The 22,207-nt window shown below is 49.0% G+C and overlaps 1 long non-coding RNA gene across 1 annotated transcript in view; it reads left to right on the top strand.

Moving 5' to 3' along the window:
- The window catches only part of LOC125943758 (uncharacterized), a 54,783-nt gene that overhangs the window by 9,322 nt on the left and 23,254 nt on the right, over window positions 1-22,207 (top strand). The window contains exon 2 of the long non-coding RNA XR_007465878.1: window positions 19,098-19,280. This is a non-coding gene — a long non-coding RNA (uncharacterized LOC125943758). The remainder of the gene's footprint in view (window positions 1-19,097; window positions 19,281-22,207) is intronic.

Here is a 22,207-nt window from a genome sequence, read left to right as displayed (position 1 = left end):
CAGTTGTACGTCAAGAACTAGCAGACGCAGGTTTACTGAGGCCTTGTCAAGTCAACGGACCCACCCACTCGCAGCACCTGGGCTATCCAGAAGCCCATACGTTCCCCCTCGTTATCAGAGTTCCGCAGAATGGTGCATTTCCGATGACAGGCCCAAATGCTTGCACACATTTACCACGATTGTCGCAGAGCTTGGAACACGCAGCCTCGGCCAAGCTATCGAAACATCCGACGTGCAGGTCGTAGTTCCGCAGTGACGGTACACAATGAAGACGACAGCGCTCCGTCATCATGGCCAGCACGATCAAATCGCTTCCCTTCGCCATCCTGACACCTGGGGTGCTATCACGGTGTAAGATATATACACTTTAGGTGAGGACACTCGCCAGACTCGATCGACCAGATAAAGTAGCAAAGGCGCAAGCCGATGGGCCTGATGACGGCAGCAGATACCTATCGGCAGTACGACGCTACTTCAACACAGAAAGCTTTTTATTGGTTTAATCTCCCGTTGTTATAGCAACCGGCGGTTCCCGGGAAATTTGAAATGATTGAGTGACGCACGTAAGTAGGTCACCGGGGAAAGCGCATGCGCGCGTTCCTTGTCAGCGCACGCTCTCGCCTGCGTTCTAACTGAAGTTGCGTCGTTCCGCCGATAGGTATCCGCTGCCGTCACCGCCCCGATAGACGCGCGCCCTTGGCACTTTATCGGGTCGATCGCGTTTCGCAAGCAAGCCGAGAAGTGCCCGCACCTAAAGAGTATATATTGTCACGGAGTAGTGACGGTAAATAAAACAGTCGCAAAACTGTGTATGACGAAACTGGTTGTTTATTGGACGAACCTGTGCCCACAAAAGCAAGCTACACTCAAAGCACAACGATAGCGGCGAACACAGTCGGCGATCGTCGAAAATCTGATCAGCGGCAAAACGCGTCGGCTTTTATACCTGAGTCATCGAAGGTTCAAGAATAATCCCTGGTACGCGCGTGTCTTCCAGAAAGTTCTAGACAATTCGCGTCGCTCCTACAATCAGATAACATAAGCGTCGGTGAAAACAGGCAACGGAAAGAAGCATCGATAACGTTCTAGAAACTTCCGATACAGGCGCGTCCTGCGCCGAGCGATAACGTTTAACATATGTTAGCCGGTGGAAAGCGGCCATCGGCGAAAGATAAACATGTATACGTGTCAATACCCTCCCCTTAAAAAGCATCGTCCCGATGCTACAAACAAACGCGAAAGCGAAAACAAAACGACGCGTAATAAAGAAAGAAAATAACAAAGTAACAAAGTACCTATAAGCTCGTCAGCGGGCGTAGAAAGGCTTAAGACGCACCACGTTGATGACTTCAGGTCGTGCCCGGCGCCGCTGTGATTGCGAAATGCCGTCTGGCACGACCTCATAGTCCAGTGCGCCAATACGTTGGATTATCTTATATGGTCCGAAATAGCGACGCAACAGTTTCTCGCTAAGTCCTCTTCGGCGTATCGGAGTCCAGACCCAAACACGGTCGCCGGGCTGGTACTCGACGTAGCGTCGTCGTAGATTGCAGTGTCGGCTGTCGGTCCTCTGCTGGTTCTTGATGCGCAGGTAGGCGAGCTGTCGACAATCTTCGGCACGCTGCAAATAAGTGGCAACGTCGAGATTTTCTTCGTCAGTGACCTCTGGTAGCAAGGTGTCAAGCGTCGTTGCCGCGTTCCTTCCGTAGACCAGGTTGAACGGTGCCATGTGCGTCGTTTCTTGCACGGCCGTGTTGTATGCGAAGGTCACGTACGGAAAGATGGTATCCCACGTCTTGTGTTCGACGTCGACGTACATTGCCAGCATGTCGGCGATGGTTTTATTTAGGCGCTCGGTGAGGCCATTCGTCTGCGGGTGGTAGGCGGTGGTGCGGCGATGGGTTGTCTGGCTGTACCGCAGGATGGCTTGAGTTAGTTCTGCCGTAAAGGCCGTGCCTCTGTCGGTGATGAGGACTTCTGGGGCACCGTGACTCAGGAGGATGTTCTCAACGAAGAATCGGGCTACCTCCGCGGCACTGCCTTTGGGCAAGGCTTTTGTTTCGGCGTAGCGGGTGAGGTAGTCCGTAGCGACGACGATCCATTTATTTCCGGACGTCGACGCCGGAAAAGGCCCCAGTAAGTCCATCCCGATCTGCTGGAACGGTCGGCGAGGTGGCTCGATTGGCTGTAGAAGTCCGGCTGGCCTTGTCGGCGATGTTTTGCGTCGCTGACAGTCGCGGCATGTCCTTACGTAATGGGCGACGTCGGCAGAGAGGCGAGGCCAGTAGTATTTTTCTTGTAGCCTCGCGAGAGTGCGTGAAAAACCGAGATGTCCAGCCGTTGGGTCGTCATGGAGAGCAACACGGCGGGTCCGATACATCACCGATGACAGAGCAGCCATCTCAAACAGCTGCGATACCTTGACGTTGGAAAACACTACGTACTGCTCAGCATCGTCATCCACCACGGCGCATCAACGCCTTGCAAGCAGCTGCAGTGTCGTGCCCATAATTATTTGCTGTGTGCTACGTCGCTACAATGTGACGTAGCGCTGAGTTCTATCTATCTTCTTAGGCATCACAGCCTAAGAAGATAGATGCATAAGCCAGCGAAAGTCGCCGCTTTGTTTTTGATAGTGGTTCTCAGTACATCACTGATGACAGTGTGCTGTGCGTATTTGCTGGCGGCGGTCAAGATTGTTGATGTCTCTCAGTTCCGCACCACGTCGCTGTTGTCGGAAAATAAGTTGGGCGTGGCCCAACCGTGGTGGGCGCGCACACAAGAGTTACATGGCTCGCGCGGGGCGTGACGTATGGTTTTGATTGAAACACGAACTCGTGCCAAACTCGTACATCGCGAAACCCCCCTCGAGTTAAACTCGGGAACATGGTGGCGGCGGCAGCAGCCTGTGTCATCGCATCCAGTGGCCGCAAGCGTCAATATGACCGTCTGGACCCGTTCACCTACATGTCCGACGTAGAGTTTCAGCGTCATTTTTGCCTTTCCAAAACGTGAGTGCGCTGGCTGCGTGACGAGTTAGACGAAGGCCTTCGTCTGTGGAGATAGCGTGGCGGGCAAATTTTGCTTTCCCAGCACAGACTGGTGTGACTAGGCTGCGGAGGAATCGTTCGTGCGATCACTTTATTGGCTCCGTCCGGCTTCAAGTGCTGGTCTTCCACCGCGCCCCAGCGCCAGGCCAGTTCTGGTGTTGTCATTGGAGTACTGGGGCACCTGCGAGCACTTGAGAGCACCTGGGGTTCAACCCGGACTGACCTACCTGTGAAGGAGAAGTGGTCACATTATATAAGAAGACACAGAATGGACGCCGGGCTGCCTTCCGGTATAACAGGTGCCGAAAGCAGTTGTCGTTGTTGTACGGTACAGCTGTACTGCACGGGCAGAGAAGCGAAGGAAGTTACTTCGCCAACACGGTCCGCCTCGGCCGTCTGAACGACCACCCCTCCAGGCGGCAAATGATTTGGCTCACGTACTGCGTGAGCAAAAGCGTATACATATGGCTGTTGAAGGAGATGACCGGCGACTTGTTTCCTCTGTCGGAGCACATTATCGCCGACTGCAGGAAATACCTCCGTGAGGTCGCGAGGGACGAAATGCTGGCGCGAGCTCCACTCGGTGGCCCCGGGAAGATAGCGCAAATTTACGAGTACCTTCTTCGCGGTGAGCAAAAGTACAGTCGAGGCCGCCTAATGACGGGCGACAACGTTTCACCGAGTCGCCAAAATTACGGCCGTGTTAATGATGGTGGCCTATGGATCTTCCGCATGGTCTGCGCAACCAGAGGGGTGCTGCGACTTGTTCAAGGTCGGCCGACGAAAGGCGGCGACGCTAGGCGCCATTATTGCAGCCAATGTTCAACCGGGGACCATTATTTATAGTACCGAATGGTCCGCATACAACTGTATCCCACATTTAGTAGATGGTAACGGGGCTGTGCCTGAATGCGCATTGGGAGGCAGTAAACCACAGAGCGAACTTTGCGGACCCCATCACGGGCGTTCACACGCAAAAAAAAAGAAAGTTACTGTCAAAAAGTGAAGCTCCACCTCGTCAGCGGTGGCTACAGGGTAACTGCACCGACGCTGCAATCTCTCCTGGGATGGATGTGATGGCAGTCAACGGCCACGGGCGCTGCAAAGACACTTTCTTGCGTTTGTTAGAAGCCACGGTCACTCGGGCTACCCACTATAAAGACTCCTTCTTGCGGTTGTTATAAGCCATCGCACGGCGCTAGCCAGTATGAAGGTGAATCACAAAATAAAAGAAAATAAAGCGTACTTTTCTGACCCATTGATTTCCGTCATTACTGCGTGCTTAGACGCTAAGCGCTCGGCGAACTACTTCTGTGCTAGCCGACGCTCACTTCGTCTCGCAGCCTTACTTTAGCGCGAGCAACGAGCGATCTGTTGAAAGACCAGTGTGAGAACCAGGCGCACACCAATCTGTGCTCGGAAATGGGAGCGCAAGCACGCAGGCAGCCGCACCAATTCAATCCAGACGAAAGAGAAGGAGCAACGAGCGATCTGTTGAAAGCTAAGTGACGAAAACCACGCGCGCACCAATCTGTGCTCGGAAATGCTAGCGCAAGCACGTTTTGAGCCGCGCCAATCCAATCAGGAGGGGAAAAAAAGGAGGGCGAGCGTCCCCTCGTGGTATAACACGAAACGTATTAAACTACAAATTAGTCTAATACACATTCAGTGTACATCTTGTAAAGTTTAAAATCCTAAATTGTAAAGTTTAAAATAAATGTATGGACGAGACCCTATACTAGCATTTGACACGATCCTCCCAGCCGTTCTCGATATAGCGTGTATCGTGATGCCATATCTAGAACTGCAGAGGCACGTAAGATTGCACACCTGTGTCTGACCACTTCCCAGCAAAAATAACGAGGCATATATGACGCTCGTCACCGCGATGCCCACTTTAACCCTGGTGACATCGTGCTTCTTTGGAAACCAGCTCGGTGAGCTGGTCTTTGTGAGAAGCTCATTTTGCCCTATTCAGGCCCGTACCATGTCCTGCGTCAAGTGACAGACGTGACCTACGAGATACAACCGGGATGCTTCTCGGATATCGTTCACGTCGCTCGACTGAAGCGACATCCCTCGTACCTACCAAGCGACGGGACAGCGCCTTCGCCGCCGGGGGTCATGCTACGAGGCGCTGCAGTAGCAAACGATGATGACAGGACTGACGAAGACGATGATCGCCGATAGTCACGCGCACGGACTTCATCTTGCATGCCTGTGCATAGAGTGCATAGAGTGCAAACTCAGTGTATAGAGATTTCAGTTGCTCAGAATAGGCCTTTATCGATAGCATTTCTAGATATTAAAGGAGCCTGTGACAACGTAGACAGGGAATTGTTATGGGACATTCTTAAGCACGAAGGCATGGATGAAAATAAATGGGCGGCTGAAGTGCAGAAGTAGCTGTACATGAAAAGCATGGACACAGAATGGAGGAAGATGTCAAGGAAGTTGGCAACCAAGTACAGGATAATCGAAACTGTAAATAGACAACCAGGCGTCATCAGAAAGAAAGTGAGAGAAATAGAGACCGTGAATTAGATGCAAAGAATGGAAACAAAGAGGACAATGGAAATTTACAAGATTGAGAAGAAAGAAATTAGAAGGGAAGATCTCTACGATTACACAAAGGACAGTGCCTTGCTATTTGAGGCTCGAGCCGGTTGTCTAAGGACCAAAACATACCACAGGGCACTGTGCTAGGCCCTTTGCTATTTCTATTGTACATTAATGATATTGTTGATATTGTTAAACCTGGTGTAGCAATCAGATTATTTGGTGATGATGGTGTCCTGTTTAAGGAAATTATTTGCACTAACGATTTCAACGACCTCAATACTAGTCTGGGTAATATACATGAATTGTGTAAACAATGGGGAATGTCACTAAACATAAGTAAATGCGTCTGCCTTCCAGTAACTCGGAAAAATAATCCACTTTCATATACTTACTTCTTAGGGTCTTTACCATTACAGCAAGTAAGTTGCTACAAATATGTCGGTGTGACACTGACTTCTAGCCATAGAGTTTCTCACTATAACACCTAGAGGGTAAACTGGCGCCACCGTCTATGCGAGTTTCTTAAAGGACACCGTGCCCTCATGGGAATGACGGGATATGTGTCTGCGAGGTTTGTGTTGGCTGGTGTTGAACGAGGCTTCGTCTTAAACGTGGATATGGCTACGCAAATAATGCGTTCTTAAAGTAAAATCTACATAAAAGGCTTTCATTCACCCATATTACATCTCTCAATAAAGTTTACTCACCTACAATGCAGGATCAATCGAAGAAAAGCAAGAACAGACGACAAGTTATTCCAAAGCGAGCGATAATCGTGTCGTCTGCCCTACAACTTTAGCGACCACAAACCTTTTTACCTTTCATATAATTGTGCATCCAATAGTTAATTCCTCAACATTAAACAAAACATGTTTTTGTGTAATAATAAAGCTAAAGCAGTTTGATACGTGCTGTTTAAGCAGGAAATGAATCATTGTGACAGACAGAACGGTGCTAGCCAGGCGCGTCTTCAAGGCGTTCTGGCTCTCCAAGAACGATGCCAATTCGAAGTCACAATATACCGGCATTCCCATGGATACCACAGCGCAGCAGCGCCAGTTTTCCCTCTAGGTAATATAGTGAGAAACTCTATACTTCTAACCTATCGTGGAATCTTCATATTGATAATGTTTGCTCATCTGCCTTTCGCAAGCTATGTGTCCTGAAACATAAACTTAGAACTGCTCCTACTAATGTTAAACTTCTCTGTTACACCGCTCTTGTCCGACCAAAACTAGAATATGCGTGCATTACACGGGATCCTTATACTAAACGTAACATTTATAGTCTTGAGCGTATTCAGAGAAAGGCTGTAAGGTTTATATATATCAAATTTCCCGCGTTAGACTCACCCTCTAATTTAATGCAAGCTAATGGCATACCACTTTTACAGGCACGAAGACAACAAACATTTAGATTACAATTTCTTTCCGAACTTCTGAATAACACGCTAGCTCTAGATCTATCACGGTATTTATGACCCTCAACTAGCAGGCCAACCCGACACAGTGCGTTCGCTCCCCGTGAAAGCGCGCGTCCCTCGCCCTCGCGTGCTTTCGCTCGACCATAAGTCGCGTTTGCTCTCCGCCGTGCGTTCGCTCACCGTGAAAGCGCGCGTCCCTCGACCTCGCGCGATTTCGCTCGCACATACAGCATACGGCCAATGAGATTTTTTTTTTTCTATTGCCGGACGCGACCATCGAAAAGTGAGCCCTTAACAGCTTCGCTGTAAAAAGGACCATGGAGATTGACAAGAATGAGAAGAAATAAATTAGAAGGAAAAATCTGTATGATAACATAAAGGGCAGGGCCTTGCTATTTGAGGCTCGATCCGTGGTTGCCTAACGACCAAAACATACCGGAGTAAATATTAACAACATGAGGCATGTGTATGCTGCAGCAAAAATCCGGAGACCACTAAGGACATCCCAATGGTATGCCAAGGTATTCACCCAGTGAGACCAGTGGGTAGCGCATACCTCCCAGAAGCATTTGGATTTAAAGTGGACGGAAACATCAAACCGATAAGCCGTAAAGATATGCAAGAGACGATTAGAGTATTCGTGGAAGAAAAGCAGGGAAGAGCCGATCTCTTAAAAGCATAGGTAGCGGTACAAGGTAGATTTTGGAAAAAAAAAGAAAAAGCATAATGAGAAGTATACAAAAACGCTGAAGAACATGCATAGTATACCTGACTAAGTCAAGCAGGCTAGGTAACTAATTGTCCCGGTCCCGTTTCAAAGGGGATGCCAATAAATCATCATCATCATCATCATTATCTTCCCCACGACCGTAAAGCAGGCGCGAACGCTAGCCGATGGTTAGAGTAGGAAAGGGCGATCGGAGATAGGGGTGAACCGTTGAATCAGCCGCATCTGACTGTCATTAGAAAAATAGAGGAGGTGCTGGCTGGAGTAAAAAGCGGAGCTGATGATCGACCTCGTTTTTTCCAGGTTTTACTAGGCTTGGCTAAGTTTTGCTAGGAAATGCTAAGTACTGCTAGGCGCGGTATTCCGAATCGCTTCACCGACGATGCGCAGATGCTCGCTTGGCGGCGCGAGGCGCTTCACGTTGAGCGGCTTCTTCTTCGGGTGTCCGGATCTTGTTTGGTCGCCCCATGTCAATGCTACATGTACTCGCCCCAGAATCAACGAGAGTTCTGCCGCAGTCGCGGCGGCTCCAAACTTTTCTCACCGGAGAAGTCAAGGCCAAGCAGCGCCTCCACACTTGCTGGGGAGTGGCTGGTCGAAACCTGCCGAGCCGCGGCCAGCGGCGCTGGCTGCAGTCATGGACCCCGCGCGCGTTCGGCGCAAACGCGGGGAAACGCGAACGCGGTCGGCAGCAGCTCTGCGCGTTGCCTCGTTGGTGCTGCTACATTTTCTTTCTCTCTCTCTCTCCCGCTCTCATTTTCTTTTTCTCGCTCCCGAGCATAGCGCGCGTCGCGCGCATGCTCTCCTTCTCTCTACTTAACATCCCATGTCAAGGCAGCATGTGTATGGCGCGGAGAGAAGGCGAAGCACACGCCGCTGCGCGAGGTGGTTGCTGGGCAACTCGCGGTGACGTCATCGCCAGGCGCAGTTTTTGTTCGCAATACGCGGCCCAACCAAGAACTTAAACTAATCTCTGCTGTTAAACAGCCCGAACCTTAGCAACGATATGTTGACGATGTTGCTGCGCTTTCGCCAGCACCAGTTCGCAGCCCCAGCCGACGTCCAGAAAGCCTTCTTGCAGATTGTAATCAAGCCATGTCACAGGGACGCCCTGAGATTCCTTTAATGTGAAAAAAGATGTGGTTGATCCCTCTTATATAGGAATCGGTATAGAACACGAAAGTGAAATGTGTCTTCACAGAAGTAGTGTAATGTTTATTGCACATTGATATATAATGTCTATTGGTGTTTTGTGGCTAAAGCGCCCTTAAGCGTTGATGCACCCACGCTGACGCCTGGTGGCACGTCTCCTCCATCACGACTACCAACGTCGATGACCATGAGCAACCGTCGTGCATATGGAAGCTGCACTACGCTGCACACGCTAGCACAACGCGAAAGACGAAGCACGTAACTGACACACTAATACAACGCGCAAGACAAAGCACGTAACTGAATCGTCACCGAGTCAAATCAGCGCGTACAGCGCGTCGTAATTGCAGCCTCCGCGATCAAATTCAGAAACATTTTCAGAGCTAATTGCGGAGGCCACGCTCCGCTGTGCTGAGTACGGTGAACGCCACCTAGGTGGCGTTGGTAGTGCTTCTTGATGCCAGCGTCCCTTCGAATGCTGGCATCGAGGCGTCGTAGTGCTGAGACCACCGAAGCGTTCACTGTCGGTGCGCGTTAGTGTCATAATGCAGTACTTCTCTTTTCTGCTCGTAGGCGGCGGCACCGGCCCGAGCAAGAGCGCGGGTACACGGAGGAGTGTTAGATATATAAGGCGCGTCTGTGTAGCTCTCTGCAAATGCGTTTGTGGTGCAATGGGTTAAACACTCGGCGATCTATCGTCGCGGACCGAGAGGTCGTGGGTTAGATTTCCAAATTTTCCATGTTTGTGGAACTTTTTCTTCTGGTTTCTTTCTTTGTATTATGTTCGTGTACATTGTAAGCTGACGTATTTCCGTGACGGAAATACGTCAGTGAAGTCTTGGTGGACCCCGGCATAAAACACTTTCGTGTTAAAAGGTACATTAAGAGGAATGTATGACATGCATCAGGTTCGCGATTACCGCATGACCCGCGTGCCTTTTGGTACTACGGCAAGCCCCTTTTTACTCAGCGCGACATTGCAATATCACTTGCAGCACGTATCCGGAAAGCACCGTCGAACATCTGAGAAGTAGGCGAGTTGCTTTTATATGGATGATATGCCAGCGGTCCGTGAGCTCCGCGGCGCGGCTTTCGAGCCGCCTCCTTCGAGACATGGCGGCACGCTGCCTCACCAGACCGGCAGCGTCCGGCGCGGGGGAGATGTTTGCCTGGCCGGCACGAGACTTGCAACGAGGTCCCGTTCAAAACAGCTTCATTTCGACACAGTAAGCCTTCAGGCCTGCGTCGCGGCAGAAATATGCTTTGCCGGTAGCCATTTTAAGCTTAAATCTACTCTCGATTGCGGGAGAAGCAGCAGATTTTTTTTTTCAGACTTCTTCGGCACGTTCGCATCGAGGTTCGCCTCGTAGCGCGTATATACTCTACTAAAGTTTGACCTGGCACCGAAAGGAGAGAAAGAGGGTGACCCTTTTCCTTGCAAAGTTGCGACTGTTGTCTCATTGATAGTCGCGGTGCTTGACGATGCGGTGCACGTCTCTCCGCCTATATTAACTTGCTGGGCGGTGAACATGTAGTGAACGGCAAAATTCGCGGGGCATCCGAGGGTGGCAGTCCGCGTACTTTTTCACGACGTTTAGCGTGCAGATGTCCATGGAGTTCTCATTTTCTTTTTCGAGCTCTCGCTGTTCCTTGAGGATGCGGACTCGTTCCTCCGGGTGTATAGTAGGCACGAAGACGACCTGAAGCACCTGCATTCAGGCACGCTGAGGCGAAGTAGGATCGACCCGGCCTCCTGGCTGTTCATCCCGACGCCGTTCAGCACACGCACGTCCAACTCCACCACCAGCTTGTCCAGTCGGAGGTCAGCGTGCTCTTTCTGGACGTCTGTGAATGCGTTGTACAGGTTACAGAAGCCGCTGTTCGCCTCGTTGAACCTAGTCCATTACGTACGCGGCGCATGAGTACGCATCCAAAATCAGCTGAATGTCCATGTTGGATTGTAAAATGGAGGCGATCCAGAGATTGAAGGTCTTCACAAACATTTGGCGTGGCTCCCTTTTCAGAAATACGATTGGCAGATTGATGTCCTCCTTCAACACCTTCAAGTAGTCTACCTAGTAGCGAATGCCGTGGTGAGTGAAAAAGTCCTCCGAGTAGTCGCAGACGATATCCTGGGGCCGCTAGTGCATGTGGTGGAGCTTTGCACGCAACACCGATTTATATCTCGACCGTGTTACCATCGTGCTTCAGAGTGGGCGTGAGCATGCGCGTCTCCCTCACTGTCACACCTTCTTGGTGTTGTAGCGTTTGCAGCACGTGAAAGTGCGCTGTGGAATTTTGCACTACTGCCGCTTGAACAGATCAGTGTCGAGTCTCATGAGCGAGTGCGTTGTGGCGACTGGCCAGGCCATGTCGTCACCGAGCACTTCTTCGGGTGTCTCGTCAAGCCAGATGAGCACGTGTGCGTGGACGATCTGTCTGTGCTGAAACTCGATTCGCTTCAATAGTCGATGACTCGGTGCTTTCGAAACGGTGAGGTATCTCTGCAGCACCATTATATAGGGGCGCAATGGCTTACAAAGTAGAGGGCCGACACGACATGGTCATTGCTGGCGATTTCTTCATGGTAGAAGGTGTGAATGTCGCCGAACGCGTGGCAATGCACGTTAATGGTGTCCTTGAGGCTTTTAATCCCTTTGGGGAGGCGCTCATCGTGCAGCTCGTGCATACTCAAGGTCTGGAAGAGGGTAGGCTTTCCGAGCTTCCGAATCATGCTGGACACGCCTCGTTTGCGATGGGCCCAGTAGTAGAAGTATGAGATACCTCGTAAGAAGAAAAAGTCTCATTGCTAGCATTATGCAACGAAGCTTTCATCTTCGAGCAGCTTCTTTGTAATGCTTCCCATCGCCTGGCAATTTTGGAAGGAGACGGTGAGCCTCGTTCGAATGCACAAACGCAGAACCTTTATTACCATGACCAAGAAGGCAGGGCACGACGCAGCAATGATCTGTGCGCCGTACCTCACTTGTGGAGAAGTGGAGAACCATTGGTAGCACACACAGCCGTCAAAACATTGTATTAATGGATTCAACGTCTAAAACCGATTTTTGACCAAAATCGATGCTTTAAAAACTTCGGAGACACAACAGCATAAAAACGAGGGTTGAATTCGTCTTGAAAACGTTTTATTAAGACTAGCCATATCTGTTCAATTACCTAGCGTACCGGGTTTTCGACGGCGAAGTTTTTTTGCGGGAGAATTCCTCACTTATCCAACCTTACGCAAGGTAGCAATACCGTCGTCACATCGGTCACATGGCCGCGGTGTACATGTCCAAGCTTGTGGCCGTGGTTGCCGGCTCCCCGCGTGAAACCGGCCTGTGCATAGTTCCGTAATTGCGCTTGGTTTGGGCTGTCGTGTGTTTCTGCCTGTTTTCGGTTGTGCTGTCCTTTGTCATTGGGATGAGTGAAAGAAAACGATAACGACGAAGTGCGCGCGGGTTCTTTCGCGATTTGACCAGGCATGTTAGTGATCTCGCCAAATCAGCGACGGCCCAGTGATATTGGGCCACGTATGGCGAGCACGTGGCGAAATGCTTCGTGGCGAGACACGCGGCTAGTCAGCGGGAGACAGAAGACAGCAGGCCTACGTGTCGGACGCCGAAAATCAAGGCTCCAAGGAACGCGGCTGTCCAGGGAGCTGCCGACCGACCGTTGCTCTTCGCCAAGGCGTTCGCCAACGCGAGTACTGCAGCTCAGCGGGGCTTGACCTGCTGTGCTACCACTTGCCGCGAGCATCGCGGATCGCGCGCAAGGAGTCTCCTTGGTCAGTTCGGCGGAGCACCGTTCGTGACCTAGCTAATGGCCGCATATGCACCGAGCACTGCGGCTCGCGCGCAAGGTGCCAGCTGGGCAGGCTGACCATTCCTGCAACGTGCACTGCGGCTCGGATGCAGGCTGACCGATGAGCGCCGGTGAGCGGTCGTCTCCAGTTCGGTCGTCTCCGGTTCGGTCGTCTCCGGTTCGGTTGTCTCCGGTTCGGTCGCTCCGCATCGTCTCCAACATCGAGGCCTGTCCGACGTCGTGACGTCATCGCCCCTCACTTCGGCAAGCCCTCGTCTCATGTACACCGTACCGTGAGCTCTCTTGACTGTTTCTTTCTCGAACTCCTCTCAACCCTAGCTGTTCTAGCCTGGTATATATGTCGCGTCATGTGGCATAAGCTTCTGTGTGGGTATAGTTTGATTTTATAGTTTTCGAAAATGTAGTTTGGTTTTAGTTTTCATAAAGGAAGCTTGGATTTTCCCATCACGAGTTGGACTGCTTTTCTTACGTCCTTTTCCTCATCGCGCGGCACGACAAACAAGTGTGACGAATGTCCTCGTGATTTCCTTTACACTCATGCAAGTATTGCAGTGTTGTGCTGTCTTATTCGACACTGCGTGTGCAGGGATTTGTTTGTACGGTTTTAATTTGTTGAGCAGCTTAGCGTTGCATTAAAGAGCGCCGAGTGAAGGGCACTCATTTGCTCTTCAATCTGGTTCTCATGTCGCTATGTGAGGAGCCTTTTCAGTGATGTTCTATTCAAGGCGTTAAGCTCAGTATGAGGATGAAGGTCGGAAGAAATGTTGCTTTTGTGCGCCTGACATCGGGATCCGCCGTCAGGAGTGAAACTACCAAGTTTGGCAGGATGCGAAGAAAGGTGGGAATTGCTGTCGCTGCGCACGTTGCCTATATCCTCTAGACAGATGGGATCGCGGTATTTTAGTTTCCCGTTTCGCAAGAATGTTGCATACAAGAGAACTGACATACAGGCTCTTTGTTAATGATTCATGACGGGTATGGTAGCGCAAGAGATGAGGTCAACTGCCCGTCCTATTCCCTTGCCTTGTGCTACAGCGCACCCATAGAATATTGCGTACCACACCGTGCTGTATATCGCTTGCGATTCAGGTTCTCTCGATTGTGTTTTGGCCCGTTTTATCTTGCGTTATTGTTATTTCATGGTCTTTGGAGGAACTTAGTTTCCAATGTTACAGGGGCAAATTCGATTTTCTTTGGCACCTCGGCATGGTTGTGATATATTGCGCTGCTTATTGGAGCTTTCTTCTTCTTATATTTTTTCTAGTTCGCGAATGCGAACTAGAAAACCGCATATGCGCCGCATAACTCCCTCGTGGATTCTGCATATATGAATCGTGAATCCCCTTCTAAAATATCCTCTTACTCCAGGTAGTCACGATTATTTGCAGTTTGTGACTTCTGTACGACTCTACGCTGCGCGGCCTTCGTGGCATTTAGTCGGCCGTCTGCCGAGTTCGTGCTGTGCCAGTGTACGCACGGTGCTTGAGAAGTGCTCGCGTGGTTCTTTCGATTTGTGCGCTCTTCGTCCACTTCGCGCAACAGAGCAGGCCACAGTTCTTGGCCCTTATGCAACAAACTTTCCTATCGCACATCAGACAGAGCCGAGCAGCCTCTATTTAGGCATGTCAGCACACTAAGTAAGTTGAAGGCTAAAAGTACATAGCATGTGCTGCTTAGAGTCCATGTGATGGGTTATTTACACAGCCATTTTAACCATGGCAGTGCAGAATGGATTCGTGCATGATTAGTTGCATAGATTGGTCCCTGCGCGGAGGTGTAAGTACAAAATACGGTTACAGGGCAACAGTGTACCAATAGCCGCAGAAGTATCGGACGAATGCATCGTGACTGAATGTGGTGTCTTGAGTGGTAGTGAGCAGTTGACTGGTGACTTAAAACGTGATAATGCTTTAAGCGCATAGCGGCTTTAATTATTCTTGCTCCCTTGCAATGTGCCAACTTATCGTTCTTATTTAGTCTACTGGCATCAACACAGTGGCCACTGGTGAAAGTGCGGGAGAACACATGAACATTCATTGGGACATCTTCCGTCATCTGCTTTAAAGGACGTTCTCCAAATCGCTTAAGAAATGCAAGCACTCACACTGCTAGCACAGGAAGGGCTAGTGAAGGCAATTTCATATGATATTACATAAGCTGTCGGTAATTTCGCGTGAAATGCTTGGTAAATTTAATGTAGAATCTACATATGTGATTTCATTGAGCAGCCTCTTCAAAACAATTCCTGCAATAATTTTTATAGTTCCTCTCATTATGTTTGTTTTTATGATGCGGATACAGTGTTGTAGTTGCATATTTTGTGTACATATAACTTTCATACGTGATAATAAAATTTAGTATGTCTTTAACATTGCAATTTACTTGTGCTGTTATGTTTCATTACAAGCTGCAAAAATTTGAAAGAATGTGTAGGCCTCCCCACTTATCTAGCAAGCACACCTAGAGGGAAGTCTTCAGTGCTACACCTCAGTGCTACCTCTGGTGCGACCAAGTGAAGAGCAAATACGTATACAGGGTGTCCCAGCTAACTTTAGCCAGAATATTAAAATAAGTGGATGCATTCTAACGCGACCAAATCCATGTTGTTTACCATTGTATGGCGTAAGTCACTATTTTTGTATTCTGCTTCATTGCATAATTAGTCAAGATTAATGAACCAACTTCTGAAGCAACGAAGTTAGGAAGGATGAGTGGTTTGCAAAACGTCCAATTAAACAGTTTCTAGCTTTCTATTAAGTATCAGTATATTTCCCGCTTACTGCAGATGCCCTCAAGATACAAAAAATACCCTGTGAGATGCCCCCTTGTACGCCGTGATTGCAGTGCCCCCAAACGCTCCGCGTGCAAACGAACATAGCATTTAGCGGGGTGTTGCCGCTTAAAAGGCGACAGGGCACCGACGCGGGCGTTGGCTGCGCGATTTACGCCAGCAACAGTTATCGCTTGCGCTGCGATAACGCTTGCCGTGTCGCGTTTTAAGTAGCAGCACACCTGGCTAAATGTTATGTTCGTTTGTACGCGGAACGTATGGTAGCACTGCAATCACGACGCGCAAGCGAGCATGTCACGTGGTATTTTTTTTTTTTTTCATTTCGCAGGCATCTGTAGCAAGAGGAAAAAAAGGGATACTTAATAAATATAAAGTTAGAAACTATTTAATTGGACGGTTTGTAGACCGCTCTACAACTTAATAATTGGAACTTTGTTTGCTTCGTTGTTGAGAAGTAGGTTATTTAATATCAGCTAATTATGCAATTGATCCGAATACAAAAGATAGTGTGATTTACTGCGAACAATAGTCCGCAACATGCATTTGGTCACGTCGTCTTAGTGTGCAGCGGCATATTTTTAACTCTGGCTAAAGTTAGCTGGGACACCCTGTATATGCGAGCGATAGTATGTGGGTAAGCCTTTCTGCTGAAGCCACCCTGCATTTGCATTCAAAACCTTTCAACTACCAGCGTAGTGCAGGATACGTGTCCACTTAAACAAAATGGAATACTAGTGCAAATATTTGGGCGTACTTGTCCAGGGAAAGGAGTGTGTCTACATTAAAAACATTTCAAGTACCAGCATGTACGACAGTTCCATTGCAAGAGGCACTGAATAATGTTAAGTGGTGCGCTCCCAAGCTGTTCATCAATGGAATTCTGCCTGGGCTGTGTGCCAAATACTGCTGGATGTGAAAGTTGGGATTCTATCAGCCATCGTCATCTTCCTCGGCAGCCTTTTATATATGACGCGCTCCGGCGCGTGTGCCTCGTGCTTCGTGCTCCGAGCTGCGAGGTTATAAAAAATGGAGGGAAGTAAAAGCTTCTTCTGTTCCTGCCATCGGTCCGAACGGTTCTCAGATCTTCCGCTCGCTGACACACATTGTTGTAGTGGACCTAACCTCGGCCGCTATAACCTGGTGACCCGGACGTGATCGTACGGCGAATACCACGTCACGGACGATGCCACCAATGAGAGACCAACGACCAGCGCAGAGGGCCTCGCCACGTTGGAGATTCACCTGCCGTCCTTTTGGCCACAAAATCCTGCAACCTGATTTACTCAGCTGGAGGCCATATTCGACCTTCAGCACATTATCTCGCAGCGCGCGTGGTTTCTCCATGCTGTCTCGGTACTCTCTACATACAGAGGTGGCTGAGGAGTTTCGAGAAGTTGTGGATTCGCCTCACGACACCACACCCTATTACCACTTCAAATCGACGATGCAGGATCGCAAGTCCGTGTCTGCACGCAGGCGGCTTCAGCAGCTTCTAAACCAACAGGAGCTCGTCGAGCGTCGGAACTTCTATGTCGTATGCGGCGGCTTCTGAGGTAATGTTTGCCGTCGCTTGGAGATACTCAGATTATATTTTCCATTCCGCCTAATTATATAATTGGTCTTCAATATTAATCAACTTCTCAGTTATAGTTAAGTGTCAATGAGAGAAGTGTCAAAATACACGGAAACTGGCTCGAGCGGCCTGTCGCACGGAAGTTCTGAGTGTGTTCGGGGCCTTCTATCACATTCAGGAAAACGCTTTTAAGTAGCACGTATTGAGCAATAGAAAGCTGTATCGGGAGGCTTTCATGTTGCTCCAGAATTTTCACTTTGACACTTATCTAATTATAATAATCGAGAAGTTGAAGAAATAATGAAGACTAATTATCGAATTAGGTGGAATGCAAAAAATAATCTGAGTATCTGCAAGCAGCGACAAACATTGCCTTGGTTCTATCCAGCTACGTGGCATTTGCATATTTAAAGTTTGGGCCAAGTTACGTGAAACACCCTGTATAAAAAGCGGCTGAGGAAGATGACGATGGCTGCTAGAGGGCGAACTGATAAAGCGTTTGCTCGGGGTTACATGTGCAAAAGCGTCTTGTCATTCAGAGTGCTTTTTTGTACTTTAGGAAACAGGAGATGTGTGTAAAGTGTAACATGGCAGTGTACAAACGTATTCACTGGTTTGCAGATGATTCATTGCGACCTTATGCTTGTGTTTTTTCCAGAGTGGTACATATGTGCCTCTTTTAGAATGCTTTTCATATGAACAAAGAATTACTTCCTTGGTTACTTGAATAAAGACTTGGTAGAGGATGCGTCGGCGTCGACAGGCAACAGTGCTTGGCACTGCACCAGGAGCTCTTTTGCACTCGACACCGACGCTTCGACTCACCTGGAACCTGCGAAAACTAACTTCAGATTATCGTAAACCTTTCAAGACCATTTCTAAACCATCTTTTTGATAACGTCTTAAAAACGTTTAGAAATTGGATATGAATAGCTTTGGGAAAGGGCTTATTTGTTTCTTGCCCAATCATATTTCTAGACGAGCTTTTCGAATACGTCTTAAAGACATGTTATAGATCCTCTCAGAAAAGTAATTAAGCCGGACATTAGCCGATATATATGACATTTTACTGACGAAGTTGTCTAGCTGATGTCTTCTTTAAACCGTTTTTATCATCTTGGATAAACGCTACGAAAACGTTATGTATCTCTTTTGTGCTACCTGGGCAGGTCCGCACGTTCGGTCGGATGCACACCCGCTGCCCGAGTAGAATGCGCGAAATGACACTTTTTCGCGCGTTCCTGGTGGTTCAGAATCATTCCAGTAATCAATTCCCGGCCACGACAACCGTATTCGAACCACAGCAGAATTCAAAAATCTTTGGCAACTGGCATCTATTCTAGAAAAATCCCGGTTGTTTACTGGATAGCCATCATCTACTTAAGTACTTAGCTTTGTTGTTTTTTGCAAAACACGTTGTTGAGTAACTCCTGCTTAGCAGCACAGAAACATCATTGCGGCGCTGAAAGTGGTTTAACGCTTCACGTTGTTCGGTCAGAGGACAGAGAAAAAGTTCACTGCTAAGTGCACAGAGGTCGACCTGAAGGCATTCCGCTGGCCCGATATTCTGGTTTTAAAAGCGGACACACACATACACATCCATGCTTATACTTACACATACGCATCCACATACTTCACATAATGCAGAACATGTTCGAGGTTTTTAGCGTTTTTTAGGTGAGTATCTTTATTGTGACCCGCCGTGCAAGCACAGTGGACATGGAGTTGTGCTGCAAGAGGCCTCGGGTTCGATCATGGCCGCGGCTGCCGCATTTAGATGGGGACGAAACAGAAAAACGCTTTGATACAGGTGCATGTTAAAGAACCACAGGTGGTCTGAATTATTTCAGAAGTCCCCACTTCAGCGTGCCTCATTATCAGGTCATGTTATTAGCTCGCCAGTTAACTGCAGAATTTACTTGAAATTGAACTTTATTGTGTTTTGTCTGAACCCCTAAGTGCTGTTTTCATCCTATCCTTTTCTGCATTTGCAGTGCTAAACTACATAAAGAAGAAAAATCTTGTTAACTGCACAACTTCTTATCACGAACCATTAGAAAAAGGGCCCCTCAGGCGCTATTACTATAACGTTACTACGAAAGAGTGCCAAAGAGTCTACGCTAATAGCGACCACTTTTTTCCAACGTTCCGTCTTTGCGTGGAAATGTGCAAGCCAAGTGAGTATTTCTATGCCATTTAAGCGAATTTCCTGAATCCGTACTGCAAAAAATTTAACGGCAGAAGAATTACCGTTTGTGACGCCGTATTTTTTATTGATCAGGAAAGTGTTGTAGCCTAATGAACAGCGCAAGAAGGACAGGGGCTAACAAAAGACGTGGACGTGACAGCCGCTGAATTCTAACCAAAGTATATTCAGAAGCATGCACACATTATGTACTTGTTTCGTCCGGGCAATCTCATCAAAGCAAGTAAAAAATAAAAATGGAAAGCTATGAAAACTAAAAATTATGGAAAAAGGTCGCAGTTTTGCCCGAAAGCTGAAGCATCGATTGCGATAGTAAATTAGTAGAGAGATATACGCAGTACGGATAGCAGATTTATCGCCGGTATAAATTTGTAAGCATTCGCTAACTAACTAAATTAAGAAGCATTGTGTCATGCGCGCACAAGAAAGATGAACACATCTCACTCGATGAGCGCGAAAACTCGCTGTTAAAACGATGGAGTGAGGAAGCGCGGCGGCAGCAGTGAGCGAATAGAGCTTCATGTTGTCTCTCGCTTTCGCAAGAACTAAGCGGCGAAAACTCAGCGCACACGAAGCTATCAGCACTGCCACTATGTCGCCATCACAGATCGCTTTTAAGATAGGACCCGCGCGGCCACGCCATACGCACAAGCCGCTGGTGTAGACTGCCCCAAGAAGCAGGAGGATGAGGAGAAGATGCCGTCAGGTGTGACGCAACGGGTGGGATGCAACTGCTCAGCTCACGAATGTGGCGTTTTCCGCGTTCGATACCGCACTCGCGTGGTACGAGAACCATGAGGTTACGTTTACGACGTGGGAACTTTTTGTTGACGAGCTGAAGGCGTGTCTTGGAGATGCAGTAGCCAAAAATAAGCGTGCTGAGCAAACACTGTCGCAACGGGAGCTGCTAACGGGTGAGACGTGCACCAGATATATCGAAGAAGTGTTAAAGCTACGCCAGGTGGTCAGTGCTCGTATGTCGGAAGAAGATAAAGTCATACATTTGCTGAAAGGAGTGGCTGAGAACGTGTATAATATTCTAATCGGAAAAGAAAGCATCAATTCTTTGTCCGCCATCATTCGGCATTGCAGAACTTTTGAAACGCTCAAGATGCGCCAGATTACGCCGAAGTTGCAACCACCGTATGACCCCGTGGTATGGCCAGCCTCTGTGCCGACGTGGGAGGTGCCCTCTACACCTGGCGCCTAGCCAAGTGTCCTTCAGGACCCCTTCTTTGGGAAATAAAGTTTTACCACCACCACCACCATGGCCAGCCTTAAGAGTTTTGTAGCAGCACGAGCAACGCGCAGAACTGTTGTGGACGCCGTCGGCGCTTTTCCCGCATTTTCAGCGAACGCGCGCGGCGTCCGTGACTGTTGCCGGTTCTTCTGGCGGCGGCTCGGAGGTTTTTGACCAGATCAGAACTGGACACTCGTTGAGCACTGTAGGATGTCTTTGTCACCTTCACGTCGCGTAACGTTTCTATATAAAAAGTTGTCGCAGTTTCACCTGAAAGGCGAAGCATCAATTTCGATAGCAAACTTGTAGAGAGCTATACGGATTAATGATATTAGCTTTATCAGCTGTATAAACTTGGACATGCAGCAGCATCGGCAACACGCAGAACTGTTGTCGACGCCATCCGCGTTTTGCCCGCGTTCGCTCCAGATGCGTGCGGCGTTGGTGACTGTTGCCGGAGCCTCTGATATAAATAGGCACTGCGTGCCGCAGCTAAACGTCGCCTCCCTTCCCTCCCCCTCCCCCACGGCCTCTCACTCGTCGGAAGAAGGCGCGTTTGCTCTACATACATGGTGATTGTGAAGGAGAACAGAGACGCCTACTTCTGCAGCCCTTAAGCGAGCACGGTGAAGAACGCGCGCTTGTTCTCCGCCGTGCGTTCACTCCCCGTGAAAGACGCGCCCCTCGTGCCCTTTCACTCGCACATACAGCGTTCGGCGCGCGGCGACGATTTCTTCTCCAAATGACGTCATACGGAACCTCACGGCAACGGCGACGCCGACGGCAGAAATCTGCTTTTGAGTGTCCATATAATTGCTATCGCAATAATAAGTTTCTGTTTGTAGATGAGTGCTTACTCGTGCTTAAACAACTTCTGCAGTTTTCAAGATCCTCCGGAAGCCTCCACGGTGTCCCGTGGCCAGCGCACGTGTCGTCTGGCAACGAGTATTGACCAAAGAGCACCCAGAATCGCTCCCCGACATCTGAAAGGAGTTTGACGCCACCAGCGCGTCCTCGTGCTACCCGTTCTCCCTGACCGCTGCGTCACACCACGTCCCCTTCGTCACCGCAAAACGAGCTAAAGGGGCCGATGGAGTGGAGGTGGCTGGAGATCTGCTACTGAAAAAAATACCTCCTTTACTGATGCTGAAAAACAAAGTGCGCGTTTAGTATTAATGTGCCTGTGTCGGCTCTGGTGGACACAGACGTAGCAATTTCTGTTATCAGTATCTCACTCAAAGAGGTGCTAGGGCGAGAGGTTGTTTATAAATGAGACGAAGCTTCAAAGTTTTGTGGGAGCGAGTGGCGAGCCGTTGCGACCTATCGGTTTGTGTAGTTTTGACGTGTTTTTGGGAAGCCATGTGATTCCGACAGAGTTTCCGATTATTCCTCGGTCGATCCATAATGATATTCTGGGCATGGACTTCTTGCCGGAGTGTGGTGCCACTGTCGACTGCCCCCTGCGAAGATATTCATAAGCGGTAGGATGCCGTTAAGTCTCCTGTAGAAGCATGTATATCACGAAACTGCCCTGTGCGTTAGTGGTGATACCGTTGTACCAGCATCATCTATCGTTTGTGTTCCCGTTGTTTGTTGCGGCGCTGATTCCGGCAGCTTCGATGTTACCGTATAGAACCGATGCACATTAACTGTGTGAA

The sequence above is a fragment of the Dermacentor silvarum genome, chromosome 3 (assembly GCF_013339745.2).
Source record: "Dermacentor silvarum isolate Dsil-2018 chromosome 3, BIME_Dsil_1.4, whole genome shotgun sequence".
NCBI lineage: Eukaryota > Metazoa > Arthropoda > Arachnida > Ixodida > Ixodidae > Dermacentor > Dermacentor silvarum.
Note: the sequence above shows the minus strand (reverse complement) of the source record. Positions and strands in the feature narration are given on the sequence as shown.